Source organism: Schistocerca gregaria, chromosome X (genome assembly GCF_023897955.1).
Source record: "Schistocerca gregaria isolate iqSchGreg1 chromosome X, iqSchGreg1.2, whole genome shotgun sequence".
NCBI classification, from domain to species: Eukaryota; Metazoa; Arthropoda; class Insecta; order Orthoptera; family Acrididae; genus Schistocerca; species Schistocerca gregaria.
The window spans coordinates 780,300,244-780,316,142 of record NC_064931.1 but is presented as its reverse complement, the minus strand read 5'-3'; the positions used below and the strand labels follow the sequence as shown (position 1 = coordinate 780,316,142).

Here is a 15,899-nt window from a genome sequence, read left to right as displayed (position 1 = left end):
CTTGCATTTAGATGGCTTTCATTAAAATACTTGACTATTTCATTAGTTACAGGGTTGCACTGTACTTCCAGACTCTCATAGTCTTTGTGTTTACACACTATTGATGTGTTATCTGCATACAATATTTTTGTACAGTTAGGAGAACAATACTGTATATCATTAACATATATCAAGAAAAGAAGGGGGTCCCAAGACAGAACCTAGAGGCACTCCATATTTGATGTCTGTAATTTTAGATTTGTAAGAACCACTGTTTGTTTTAAGCAAGACAAATTGTTTTCTATTGCTCATATACGATTTTATTAGCTCATAGCCAGTTCCTCTGATACCCAGGTTCCACAGCTTGTCACGTAATATGGTGATGTTGACACAATCGAAAGCTTTTTCTAGATCAAGGAACACTCCAGTTACATACTCCTTGTTCTCTATGGCCGTTATTATTTTGTCTATTAATTGTGCTGCTGCTACTGATGTTGACTTGTTTTTCATAAAGCCATTCTGATTTTCAAATATTAAATTGTGTTGACTCAGGAATGTCATTAGTCTAGTATAAGTAACTTTCTCAACTACCTTCGAAAATGCAGGTAAGATTGAGATGGGGCGGTAGTTTTCAATTTTAGATTTACCACCTTTCTTGTGAATCGGGGTTACTTGTGCTGTCTTTAGACTATCTGGGAAACAACCCGATGCAATTACATCATTTACTGCTGTGGCCATGGCATCAGATATGTTGTCTATGCATCTTTTCAGTGTACAGATAGACAATCCATCATAGCGTGCTGATTTTTTATTTTTTAATGACATTACTATGTTTTTGACTTCCTTGTTATTGGTTGGGGCCAAGTATATGCTTTGTTTGATTGGAATGCCCCTATATCTATGCTGAAGATTCTTAAAATCGTCATTGACAGATTTTTGAACAGAAGAAAAGTACTCATTAAAAACATTTGCAATCTGACATTGACATTTTATGATATGCCCTTTCTGGTTTATAGTAAAATCACTTGTTGATCTGTCCTTACAATCCCTAAAGCTATTTATTACTTTCCAAACAGCTAAACCTGTGTTAGTAGAGTTTCTTAACATTGTGGCTACATATTTACTTTTAGTTTCTAGCGGAAGATCTTTATAGTAATCCTGATAGTTCTTAAATTCTACCTTTAGTCTATTATTATTGTTATTACTTATCATTGCATATTGAAAAAGTCTAAGTTTCTCTCTTGCTGTTTTAACTTCATGATTTATCCAGTTATTTTTTTGTATCTTTTTGCAGTCATTTACTGTAAAGGTCATTTATGGACATGAGACATTGAAGCAATAATAAAAATCTGATGAAAATTCACTGAAAGTAATGCTGTTTTTTTCACCCCATTGTAGGCTTTTTAGCAAACTGTTGAAATCTTTAACATTGTCATAATTGGTCATCCTTTTTGTGACATATTGTTTCTCTTTTCTGTTGACATGAAGATTTTCAGCTTCTATCAATACCTGTACTGCGTGGTGGTCAGAAATGGCAAGCTTCAGAACTGATTCACTGCATGTAAAGTGGGACATGTTAGTTATAATGTTGTCAATGGATGATTTTACACTATTGACCTCTCTAGTGGGCTCGTTTATCAGAAATGTTAAGTTAAATTCAGCTAGTATTAGCATTAGTTTTTTAGATACAGAGTCATTGGACAGCAAGTCAATGTTTTATCTCCAGTTAGTATTATGTTAACCCAGCCATTTTTATTGCAGTGTTTACTGTCAATGTCAACAAGCAGGTCATTAAGAACATCAAAGAAACTATCTAGGCTACCATATGGAGGTCTGTATAGGCCTATAATAATTAAGTTCTCTTTCCCCCACTTATAATTAATTGCTGCTAGTTCTATAACACCCTCAATGCTGAAAGCACTTACATCTATTACACTATAATTACTACCACTGGCTGCAAAGATAGCTAATGAAGACATCAATTCTCCTTTATATTCTTTTATAAAATCAGTAGGTGTAATTGAAACTAAGATGGATGTAATCAAAATAACAACTCTTAAGTCAATAACTTTTACTATACTGGTTGTGGAAATGGATGTGAATACTGCATTTCACAGTGATGTCAGATGTCTTTCAAATATAGGCTATTGCAGAGCACATGTTCTTTCTCTTAGATTTACAAAATCTCGACTTTTTATTGAAAACTGCCTACCTGACTGACATATCTGAAAATATTTCACTCCCGGGATATTAAGCAAATGCACTTTTTTTGGAATAACAAAGTGAGGGCATTTATAGAGATACTGAGTAGCAGTGTGCAAAGTGATATTCTAGACATGTTTGCAACAATGTCTCAATGATATAAGATACTGAGAATCTACTGTTTCCAGTGGACTTTGGTAGTATTTTAATGGTGTACTAGCAATGTTTAAAATCAATTACTGTCAAAATCTTGATTTTTATTGGGTTACAAAACCATTCAAAAATTATTCAGAACCTACATCTACACCTGTACTCCTCAAGTCATCTTATTATGTGTACTGAAGGATACTGCATGTACTGCTGGCCCCCTCCCAACCAAAAATCCTGTTCCAGTCGTGACCCCCCCCCCCACCCAATCCCCAATCTTGTTTCAGTTGTGAATGGCATGCAGGAAGAACAATTGTTGGTACACTATGTTTCCCTGTTCAAATCTCTGTAATCTTGCCTTCAGAACGTTTTCATGAAATATACACAGACGGAAGGTCTATACAAGTTGACTCTTCTAGGAATTTTAAGAGTAAACCACATCGTGATGTGTAATGTCTTTCTTCTAGCACCTGCCTCTGGAGTTGGGTTTGTCTCTCCATGATGCTTTCACACTTACTAAATGAACATGTGGCAAAACACACTGCTGTTCTTTGGATCTTCTCTCTTTTGTCTTCTGTGTCAAAGCTAATGGATTAATTGTGCATAGGCTTACCATTTTTTTTAAATATATATATAGGAGATACATGCGTTGATTCGACTCAGTAGCAAAGTTATCAATGATGTTATCTTTAAATTTCTGATCACTTGTAAGTTGTTTAACCAGGTTTTTTCTATGTTGATTGTGCACACAGAACTTTCCTACCATTTGTCACTGAACTGTAAACAAGAAAAATGGCAGCATCAGTTTGTAAGAGGTTTGAAATCATTTATTACAGCAAATCGATGTCAATTACAATGTGATCATCTTTAGTGCAAATATTTCAGTCTCCAAGACTCATATAATAAAAACACATATTACAACTTCAACATGGTGTGAAACGTAGCAACTGACGAGCAAATTTTTAACTTTTCCCAATAGAATACTGCCTCAATTTGTCATTGAATTGCAAAGGCACTTTTTAATTCTTATAAGTGGGCTCATACTTCTCTAAGAAGATGGCTGTAGTGACAGGAAATGTAGGAATGAAATTAATAAGATTTGTTACTTTATCATCAGTACTTTGAAGATCATCGTCCATTATGAATTTAGGAGAGGTCTGCAGGTGGTAAGTATTTATGTTTGTCAATAACAATGTTTCTGAATCATTTTTCAGTTGCCCTTTGTGAGAAGGCCACTCAGTTTCATTGATGGGAAATTTGATTCCTAATTTCCAAACTGATTCTTATCAAGCAACTCTTACAAACTGAATATTCTGATGATCTCCAAAATGCATTTCCATCTGCACTATCATGTTATTCAATATCTCATAAGATAATGTCAGAAGGGACTGGAAGTTGCACTCACTAACAATTATTTCACTATGAAATTTCTTTTTAAGGCTTAAAATATGTGAGATCACAGATTTTTTTTCTGAGCTAATATCCTTTACCAAACTGATCGTCTTCCTGATTTCAGCACTGTATGTACTAGTATAACATGCAATTTTGTGTACAAGAAGTGCATAGAGATGGTCAACATAAACAAATATTTCTTTGTGAAGGCAAAGCAGGAAAAGGAACTGAGTTTTATTAAGAATGCTAAGCAACCGAGAAGCACTGTTGAACAACTGTGCATATCGATCTTCATCATCTGTGGTGATAAACTGGAAAATGTCTTTCAACTTGTCACATTTAAGATATATTGTCTGAAAAGTTCATGAATTGAAATTCCAGGGTGTAGTACATGTTTGAGGAAACCTGAATCCTTAATTTTCTGAGTTGTGTTCTCTTTGAGGACTTGCTAACTGCTTTGATACTTTTAGAACAATGTACAGAGCCAGATTAAGTTCATAACTGTAACCGCACAAAAATTCATGTCATGGATGTTTCTGTTTGACAAAATTACTGAGGCTCCATCATATGTTTGGCTCACTATTTTATCAATAACTCCCCACACGCCATGTGCATTGAGTGAAATTTCTGATAAAACCCTGAGCAATTATGTCACCAGAAACATAGTGGAAACCAATAAACCATAATTGTGGTCACCTTATGTACAAAACCTGAGAGTGATACTCATTTGTGAGTTGCAACAAACATTAGGTGTTTCATCTACTTGCACTCCAACAAACTCACATGACTGTAACTCTTCTTTAATGTAACCATTAATGATATCGGTATTAATTGTGAATTATGCTTGATGCTTTTTTGACAGAGAAGCACTCTGCAAGTGACCATGAATGAACTGTTCCTGTGTAGGCATAAGTTCTAATAATTCAAAGTAATTCCCTTTGTTGTCGGAATTATCTTCAAAGTGTCCTCAAAATGCAAGCTCTTGCTTTCCCAAGAAGCAAACAACATCAATAAATATCTTCATTGTGAACCTATTTTGTCTGAATCACATTATGTTTCATGGCTAGAAGTTTGGCTCCTTCAGAAATTGAATTTTCAATTTGCTCATGACCCGACAACTGAAAACTCTCTCGATTCTGAAGGTGCCTTCTTCAGTATTGGTGTTCCTTGTCTTGCCTGTCCTTTTTTTTTATTTTATGCATACTCAGAAAGAAGCTGACGTCAATTCTATTTTAACCTCAGACCCACCTAACAAAATACATGTGCAGCAATACAATTTATTTGTTAGAGCAACATGTAAGCCAAAGATACTTTTTATACCCAGAAAATTGAAATTTTCTGTTTTGCTTCCCGTCAAGTATCTAAATGTGGTGCAAACTGCTTGTCTTTATAAGCGCATTTTGTTTTGTAATTCCAGCTTGAAAATGGTTTGTCATCCAATTCACGAAATAAAGACACAAGTATTTCCCCTGAACAAGCCATAATATAATCACTTACATTCACTTATGAACTACTAAAACAAATTTTGTTAAACCAGAACTGAACAGTGTGTGAAATAACATAGAGCTGAGGCAAGCTTAAATACCACACCCTTATGAAATAGGTGTTTGCCTGCTGCCCTGTCAGCTGCTGCATAGGAATGAAAGGCTATTTCTAGAAGCCTCCAATGAACTGTTAAACTAGATAGCATGCATAACACAGCAAATTCTGATCTGATGGATAACATACAAAACAAACTTACACTGTTTTCAATGGATTGTTATGATCTAACTCTAATAGCAAGTTTCCTTCAAGTTTTTGTTTAGGCTAAGCATCAGAATCATCTGAATAACTTTGCCACTAGTCACCTCTCTTGTAAGGGTCCAGACCGACGAGCCATATTTACATATCAGGTGAACAAGTGCTTTATAAGGTACCTCCTTCATAGCCTCATCTCTTAATATAATCGGATGAACTGCTGACCTATTTAACCATTGACACTTTCGTGACAAATAAATTTAATGGATTGCCTTTGATATGTATAAAATTCTCATCTTTGAGACAAAAGGTTACAAATATTCTAATTAGTTTTGTAACATCATACTCATAAGACATGTGGTACTCTGTTTGGGCTACTATTAAATGAAATTAATGGTCACAGTTAAATACAGGGAGATTACTAAGTGTAATTATTTAGTGTATCAGACCATACTTTGCTAAACTCTTTTTGGATATGATTTCGCAATACAATAAAAAAGATTTAAATGAAACTTCCTGGCAGATTAAAACTGTGTGCCGGGCCGGGACTCGAACTCGGGACCTTTGATATTCGCGGGCAAGTGCTCTACCAACTGAGCTACCCAAGCAAGTTCTCATGCCCCATTCCTCACAGCTTTACTTCTGCCAGTACCTCGTCTCCTACCTACCACACTTTACAGAAGGAGAGCTTCTGTAAAGTTTGGAAGGTAGGAGACGAGTTACTGGCAGAAGTAAAGATGTGAGGATGGGGCGTGAGTCGTGCTTGGGTAGCTCAGTTTACTTACAGAAGGAGAGCTTCTGTAAAGTTTGGAAGGTAGGAGACGAGGTACTGGCAGAACTAAAGCTGTGAGGACGGGGTGCGAGTCGTGCTTGGGTAGCTCAGTTGGTAGAGCACTTGCCCACGAAAAGCAAAGGTCCCGAGTTCGAGTCTCGGCCCGGCATACAGTTTTAATCTGCCAGCAAGTTTCATATCAGCGCACACTCCTCTGCAGAGTGAAAATCTCATTCTGAAGATTTAAATGACTTATCATCATTCCATTCTCATATATATTTGTTTTACAGTTGAGAACTGAACTGCCAATAAAATGTTTGTAATAACAAACAATGGAAAATCCAGTATGCAATAATGACAATATTATGAAAAGGACCGATTGCTATGCACCATATGGTGGAGATGTTTAGTCGCAGACAGGCAAAACATAAAGACTGCTAAACAAACAAGCCTTCAGTCTTCTGCAGTAGAAAACACACATTTACACAAACACAGCTCACAAACGCACATGACCACTGTCTCTGGCTGGCAAAGCGAGGCAGTCTGGCCTAGGCAGCCAGAGACAGTGGTCGTGGTCATGTGTGTGTGTGTGTGTGTGTGTGTGTGTGTGTGTGTGTGTGTGTGTGTGTGTGTGTGTGTGTGGGCGCGAGCTCACGGCTATCCTCCTGACCCCTACTCCACAAGAAGGGCTTTTGGCTGAAAGCTTATTTGTTTAACAGTCTTTTTGTTATGCCTGTCTGCAACTCAACATCTCCACTATATGGTGAGTAGTAATCTAAAATTTTAATAATATTGTCAAATGTTTGTAATGTTTTTAGTTGTCCTCTACATTATAAAACTGTTTCTATACAACTCTAATTGAAGTGATTAAAGCAAATCTTAAAAAGAAACTTCGTAATTCATTTTTTATAGTAAAATATGCTTACATCTTTTAATTTTCGATTTTTGTGTGATTTGTTGTTCTCAAAATATTCAGATGTTAATTTTGTAACAAATCAAGGCAGAAAACATATAGTTTGTCCTACATTTGGGAATTGCCATCTTAAATGGTTGTTGTATAGACGTGTAGTACAACACACACGTGAATTTCATACATGGAAACAAAATTTCAGTTTCATCAAATAACAGGAAATTGTGGAAATACTGAGTAAAAACTTTGAACTATGAAGACATTATTACACATACGTGCAATTAATAAATGGTTTAAGAAACAAAAAGGGGTTGAAATTACTGTCTACTGAGTAAAAAGGGTGTGTGTGTGAGGGGGTTGGGGAGGGGGGGGGGGGCGGGGGAGGCTGTTGTACATGTTGTATAATTCATATCAAACTAATGAAAATATGTAATTTATGACTCTGACATGTATATGTACTCTTTTTTTCCAGCAATATAATATTAATGCAGCATTCATGTAAGACATGTACATATGCCTACATAGTCAACATATTTAATGCAGTATTAAGTATGATACAGCCAAAATATATGCGAAATGCAAGAAGATTCACTTCATGTGGGACCTTTAAATATCTCAAATAACAGGTATGCATAAACTACATATTCAGTTTAATCAGTATCAGAAATATAATTTTGTCCCAAAAAATATATTAAGGGGCTGTCTTTAATATCAGAAACTAAGTAGAAGTATCAATAATAATAATAGTAATAATAATAATAATAATAATAATAATAATAATAATAACAATAACAACATTATTAATAATAATAATAATAATCATCACAATAATATAATAATGGGTTTTAAACCCACAATTTAAGTATGCTGGAGAATTTAGAAAAGGGGGGGGGGGGGGGGGGAAGAAGGACAGTTACTCATTAAATTCTGCGTACATGCTTTTGTAATTTACTAAGGAAACAAATGCAGTACAAATACAGAAAACATATTCATTCAGAAAATAACTACTTCCACACACATTTGTAATTTACAAACAATATATCATCTCTTCACAATTTGAAGTTACACAATCTTTTCAGTGCTTAACACAGTGATGTGCGTTTCTATTGATTCACAAGCATATTTTCACGCAGTGTACAGAAATTTCAGAATCTGAGTAAAAGAAATGTAAAGATGCAGCAAAAGTAGTCAGGTCATTATCGTGCAGGCAGCACCATGTAAAGTGGACTGTTGACCCTAATATATAACAACAGTAAGCTCAATATTTTTGCACACTTCCAGTAAATCTTGGGAGCACAACTGATAATTACTACATGAAAATTTATGACAACAGAGCCATATTCTCACACATTTGTGTATTGTTCTTTGCAAGATTAATTTGTTATGAAGCAACTGTTTATCGTCTCCAAGAAAAGGGCACAAAAATTGAGTACACAACTACACTGAAACTGATTCCACACATCTGACACTGACCATTAAAAATATGCATCACCAACCAAGTTAAATGAGAATGAAAACTATATTAATGTTTTATGTTTTGATTTGTAAGTACGACTTCTCCTTTATATTCGAGGTAATTTCTCACGAAAAATAACAAAATAAAATACAAGATGTGATACATTAGTAGCAGCAGTACAACAGCAACAATAAAAATTACAACAAATCATAAACCTTTTATACTTTGATGAATAGCCACAATGTAATACTGTTATGTAACTGCTTAAATCACATGAGAGAGAGAGAGAGAGAGAGAGAGAGAGAGAGAGAGAGAGAGAGAGAGAGAGAGAGAGATATGGGTACAATTTTAGGAGAAAAGAAATGTTAAAGCTTATATTCCCCCTTAATTAGCACCTTGTCAGAAAAAAAGGGTTGGATATCCGTAGACCCCAGACACAACAGTAAAAATAATGATATTAATAGTAACACTAGCAGCCACAATAAAGATAAATTTAAAAAGTTTGTTTTATCTGTCTGCACAAAGTCTTTGAATTATCTTTCTTTGTTCCGTTTCTCTTCTCTGTACCATCAATAACAACGACTAGGGATCTTTCTTCATTCCTTCACCTTATACATTAATGAGCACACTTTAAGGCCATCATGTTTATCTGCATAAACACAATATTACACCACATTTTAGTGGTCACTGAACCCATTACCTGAAACAGATATGCATGTAAATAGTATGGCAACCTTAAATCAAAAATGAAACTGCTCCTTAGTCATCTGTTAGTAGAACAGTCACACAAAGAAAGTATATATGGTAAAACTAGAACAAACTGTGTAAATCCAGTTAACTCGTAAATCATCAGTGGTACTGGTTTAGGGGCATCAGAGAAAATCTAAATCAGTGATGTATGGACATTTCAACCATGCTTCACCTGGGCACAAGTTCAGCAGCTTATACATTGTTTTACATTACTGGACAGGAGAAGAGGAGGCAACTGCCAAGGACTGATGCTCACCAAATGTATGAACTCGACTATAATGTTACTGGACTGATTATCAGTGAAATACGGATATGATAGCTGAATTAAATAATGATGAGAGCACAGACAAGGAAGCTGAAAATGCTGAATGGTTGGAGAAGACTGCCCAGTTTAATGCACATGGATACTTTAATTTATAAATTGCTGAAATGCACACTTTAAAGGTTGTTGTAAGTGTAAAATGGAACACAAATTTTACAGTAAAGGTTATGACTGCTGTCCAGACGGCACTAGAACATTTTGCCTAATTAAAAATGCAGGATCTCCTCAGATCTCTCACCAACATTACTATTATGTTCTCTTATCCTGCCCCACTTAACTATCTCAATGCAAGTCAAGTGGAGCGGGAGGAAAAAGGAGTTCAACTGTCTAGCTTTTTCTTACACACCTCTTAAGTTAGGTTTCTGACTGTGTTAAGTTCCATAATTTCAAAATTCACACAGAAAAGATGTAATGATCATCAAAAAGGTTACATACTTTTAGGAACTGGGCATACTGTTCGATGCTGCATCGTACATGCATAATTGAGTACATTCTAGTCACATTGTCTTGGTAATAAAATTCCAAGGACAGACATTTCATTCAGGACAGTTTGAATGGATGCTAAAAATTTTGAGTGAGAATCATAAAGAAAGAGTAAATACAATGAGGTAATACAAAAATTTGTTTAGCATTATGAGAAACTGATATTACAGTGGTGATTACTGTGATGTATTCAAGCCTGATACACATTTTGCAGCCTTCAATACCAATAGGTCTTGATAATTGAGAGGCTCATGGGAACACAGTGGTAAATTCCACTGCTACGTGTTTTGTGTTGTAAGGTAATCAGCACTACCTATGAGCAGCAGAATTTAATATACCAGGAAAAGTTCTAATGCCTATGGCTGCCTGCCGTGGGAACATGACGCTAAGCAACAGGTAAAACTGCTGGTGCTAAGAGGGACATTTGTACGTCTTCTCGATTATAGCCACATTTGATGAGTTACAACGAAACGAAGATGTTCTTAGCGATCCTGATATCTCCAACGAGGATCCTGAGTAATTCCCCATGACTCAGATGACTCATAGGTACACTATGTGATCGAAAGTATCCACACACCCCCCAAAACATACATTTTTCATATTAGGTGCATTGTGCTGCCACTTACTGCCAGCTACTCCATTTCAGCGACCTCTGTAGTCATTAGACATCATGAGAGAGCAGAATGAGGCACTACGCGGAACTCAAGGACTTTGAATGTGGTCAGGTGATTGGGTGTCACTTGTGTCATATGCCTGTACACGAAGATTTCCACACTCCTAAACATCCCTAGGACCACTGTTTCCAATGTGATAGTGGAGTGGAAATGTGAAGGGACACATACAGTACAAAAGCGTACAGGCTGACCTCGTCTGTTGATTGACAGAGTGTGCTGACAGTTGAAGAGGGTCGTAATGTGTAATAGGCAGACATCTATCCAGACAATCACATCAGGATCCACTGCAAGTACTATGACAATTAGGTTGGAGGTGAGAAAACTTGGATTTCGTGGTTGCGTGGTTGCTCATAAGCCACATATCAGGTCGGTAAATGCCAAACGAAGCCTCGCTTGGAGTAAGAAGCGTAAACATTGGACGACTGAGCAGTGCAAAAATGTTGTGGGGAGTGACGAATCACGGTACACAATGTGGCAATCCGATGGCAGGGTGCGAGTATGGCAAATGACCGGTGAACATCATATGCCAGCGTGTGTAGTGCTACCAGTAAAATCAGTAGGCGATGGTGTTATGGTGTGGTTGTGTTTTCCATGGAGGGGGCTTGCACCCCTCGTTGTTTTGCATGGCACTATCACAGCACAGGCCTACATTGTTGTTTTAAGCACCTTCTTGCTTCCCACTACTGATGAGAAATTCAGGGATGGTGACTGCATCTTTCTACATGATCGAGCACCTGTTCATAATGCACAGCCTGTGGCGGAGTGGTTACACGACAACAACATCCCTGTAATGGACTGGCCTGCACAGAGTCCTGAGCTGAATCCTACAGAACACCTTTGGGATGTTTGGAACGCCGACTTCATGCCAGGTCTCACTGACTGACATCGACACCTCTCCTCCGTGCAGCACTCCATGAAGAATGGACAGCCATTCCCCAAGAAACCTTCCAGCACCTGATTGAACATGTGCCTGCGAGAGTGGAAGCTGTCGTCAAGACTAAGGTTGGGCCAACACCACATTGAATTCCAGCATTACCGATGGAGGATACCACGAACTTGTTAGGCATTTTCAGCCAGGTGTCCACATACTTTTGATCACATAGTGTATGTAAATTTGCAAAACCATTGAACAAAATAGCAAGCGCATGTACATACCATTGTGTTCCTCAAATGCATGAAATACACAGTTATTGTTAAATGAGTGCTGTGGAAGGCTTGATGGATTGTGTATATGCATATTTTATCATTTATATTTGTACCAGTGATAATAGTAACAACAATGAAGGAGATCGAACTGACCTTAACATTGAGCAGTCTGTCACTGTCTCAGATGCCTCTCATGAGAGGGCAGAACAGGTGAATATCTTCTCCAAAGACTGAGATGCACCTTACAATGGGAGTTCAAGCAGAAGAGTCACAATACAGGTAAGAATATGTATCTTATTGTGGAAAAACTGCCACTGTCCTCTTATATTTTTGCAGAAAGTAGGAGTAGTTTCTTTCAGATAAGACACTTGAAAGAAGCTTTTGTCTCCAGAAAGAAGACTGTTGTTGCCCTGGCTATCAACCTAAGGGATGTATGTATGTGGAAGGTGACTTCTGAATAATAATCATCTTTATTTATCAGTGACACATTTGGTCATGACATCTCGTGCAAAGAAAGTTTCATGAAATGTGGGAGGCAAAGCCCAGTTCTTATTCTTTGATTAAAATACTACAGACCCAGACTCACTGAAGAGAAGAAAGCTGTCACTAAAACCAACACACTTGGACAATGGATACATCAGTAATGTGAGTCATGAGAGATTAAGTACTTTGCAGTAACGAGCTATACAGTTATGTCTTGTAGTAACTCCGTGTAAATATTATCATGGAAAAATTTGTCTAAAATAAGATTATCTAAAATTCATTATATCTTGCATAACTATTTAAATTTTATATAATTATGATAATTCTGAAGCTTTAACATGAAATTCCATAATTTTTTTTCTAAGGTTTACTAAATTATATTATTACTACTTGTTGGCACTTGGGAATTAGTTGTGTAATGGAGTCGTCACACATTGTGATGCTGTATAAAGGAGACAGGGACTCCCATTTAGTTCACAAGGCATCTCTGTAATACTTGGGTGCTGACTGAATGTACCGGTAACAAATGTAGCAGCACACTTCTGAATGGCTTCAATGCTTTGCTTTAATTCAACCTGGTGGAGATCTCAAACACTTTAGCAGTACACAATGTGAAGGACAGGCAAACAATTTAAAATGAAAGATGGTAAAATAGTAATTTTAAACTGAGTGAAAGTCCAAATCCACAATAGCAGTACTCAAGAATGGGTTCCACTAGTGTTCTATTCGTCATATCCTTTATGGATGAGCTATACTTTTCCAAAATTCTCCCAGTAAAATGAAGTTTTGAATTTTCCTTCCCTACTACCAACCAGATGTGCTTATTCCATTTCATATGTTACGTCTAGATATTTAATTGATGTGACTGTGTCGAGCAGCACACTACGACTTGTGTGCATTCTGTGCTCTATAATAAGTGTTGGAAATGGAAGATTTATAGCATACTGCTGTCCTGACCAAGGCTCTACAGGATGTACTTTACCACTTTTTCCCACCAAACTGTAGTTGCTTTTTCTGACACGTGACTGCATTTTGTTGGCATCTGTGCTGACTGCTTTTTAGAGTTGTCTGTTAATATGAAATCCATTGTGATAATAGAAAAGCAAAAATTTTGAGTTTGAGTTAAAATTGGAACTTATTTCTATAGTGAACACAATTTCTGCAAATGATCCTAAGTGTTATAGTTTTAAGAAAGTGTTTTATTTGTCTTGCAGTCTAAGAATTTTAAATTTTATATTTCAGCAATTATTTGATCATCAATGAAAGACATATCTATCAAACAGTTTGGTTAAATAATAACATTACCAAGCACTATAGCCAGTTTCAAGTTTTAACTCATTTTTAAGCTCACAAATGAATGTGGACAAATCCCCCTACTAAGTATATACAAAAACTGGACGACTTTGATATAAAATGAGCCATGTTTCAGTTTAACATTTCTGAGATATACTAATATGTTACCTCTTAAAACACATACAATATTTTATTAAATAGAACCAAGTGATACCTGGGCTGTGCTGGCACCTATGGGTGCTTCAACCAACTACTAAGTATAATGTTAATCATCCTATTTTCTTTAGACAGAACAAAGAAATGTTTGGTGGTTGGATCTGGTTATACAAAACTTTGTTTGTTGATAAATGTGTGTGAAAATAATAAAACAAGTGCATACACCTCACAACAAAATGCAATCTGACTATGTAACTGACAAGAGATGGACTCACAGGAAAGGTGTATCTTGTTTTTCTACAGATGAAATTCAGAAAGTAAAAGATCAGATTAATAAGTTTCCACTGCTGTCGAAGAGAGAATAGCGATACAGAACACCTGTCCACAGAACTAACAGAATAAAAAAGGATATTTGCAATAAATGTGACAGTTTTCATGCAAAGAGACAGAGCAGTAGCAACATTGTTGATAGGAAAGAAACTGAGAGTGTTTTAAATTTGCACCAGTTACAGGCAAAAGAAGAAAGAGAAGCAATGAATGATGACACTTAAACTGCAAAAGAAAGTAAACATGTGGAAACTTTATGTTATGACATGCACAAAACATTGCTCCTACCAAGAATCCCAACAAACATTATTTTTTACAAGAGGCAAATAAGGGTATCCACTCTGGAAAAGAAAACAAAAGCTTCTTTTATGCTGGGGTAGAAGGCACTTCACATGAGGTGCTCCAGAAGTGGGTTCCTGCTTGCAAAAACACATGTTGGAAGGACTGACTTGTGTCGAGGATAGAACTGAAACATCAAACATTTACTATTTTGAATACACTGTTTGATGATGTACATATGCTGAATTGTGTGAGATTAAAGTACCTCATTTTAAGACACAGTTATCTCCCAAACAATTCCAACTTCTGAGATGTTGAACTAATGACTATAGACTTTGGAGGATTTAAAAAAAATTATTAAGAGCAAACTGTGAGGAAGAAGATCAGACAGCTTTCATTTGGCTAAGATGATTTCCCCAATGTCTGAATAAAAGCTGAAAAGCAAGGAAAAGCTTAAGTATCTCGAATCAGTTTGTCACCTTATACCAAAAGATGTCTGGTCTTTCTGTATTCAGTACTGAGGTAGAAGAGGACATAGATGGGTTTGAAACAGTTGCAGATTTCATAATAGAAGATAACAGAATGGATGGAAAGCTAATATGTATTGCCTGAAAATTTGTATTCATCAGTTACTCACATGTAAGTATTCCACATATTTTGAATCTATTTATTTAATATATTTGATAATTCATATGTTAATAGCCAATGATGTGTTGTTGAACTTTATGTGGTTCCTTTTAAATAAAAAGATTCATTCAAAAATAACCAACAGCAATTTTCATTGATGGGTGTACGAAAGAGGGTCATATTTTAATGGAATGTGTAACAGTAAAACAACCAAATTGTACCCAAGTTATCCTAACGTTCTCAAATGAAAAAGGAGGCTTTTAAATTTTTTAAATTGGAGATAACTTTGAAGAGCTTTTTCTCAGTTTTGAAGGACTGGAGTTTGGCACCCTTTATAAAAGGCGATTCAAAACAATATTTACAAACTGACATGGCATGTTGGGTATAAAACAATGATCAGTAATCATATAGGAACCAGGGGTCACAAACGCCACAAGAGGGCACTATGGTCATGTATGGGCTCGCATCGCCAGAGACTGTTTGTATGGGCCTTACATGTTCCCCGACTAACTTGATGGTTGCCTGTATCTCGTATTCCTGTCAGAGGTTTTGCTGGACATACTGAATGATATTCCCAAGCCCGTTCGTTGCCACATTTGATTTCAGCATGATGGAGCCTCTGTGCATTTCAGCTGTTGGGTAGGGCCACATCTACAGGCAACCTTTCCTGCCTGCTGGATTACCTACAGTGCGCCAGACGCAGGGCCACCACGATCGCCTGATCTGTCCCCAATTGACTTTTTTTCTGTGGGATATCTGAAGGG

General features: G+C 36.5%; 1 protein-coding gene and 1 non-coding gene across 2 annotated transcripts in view; one reads left to right on the top strand and one right to left on the bottom strand.

Annotated features, from left to right (window-relative positions):
- The first annotated feature begins 6,324 nt into the window (after positions 1-6,324).
- Positions 6,325-6,399, top strand: Trnar-acg (transfer RNA arginine (anticodon ACG)). Its single transcript has one exon. It is a non-coding gene; the product is annotated as a tRNA-Arg (tRNA).
- A 1,151-nt stretch (positions 6,400-7,550) lies between these two features.
- LOC126299456 (lysophospholipid acyltransferase 5-like) overlaps positions 7,551-15,899 on the bottom strand; it is a 196,914-nt gene continuing 188,565 nt past the window's right edge. Inside the window, exon 11 of the mRNA XM_049991373.1 lies at positions 7,551-9,295. The gene's annotated coding sequence lies outside the window, so the exon portion shown is untranslated. The remainder of the gene's footprint in view (positions 9,296-15,899) is intronic.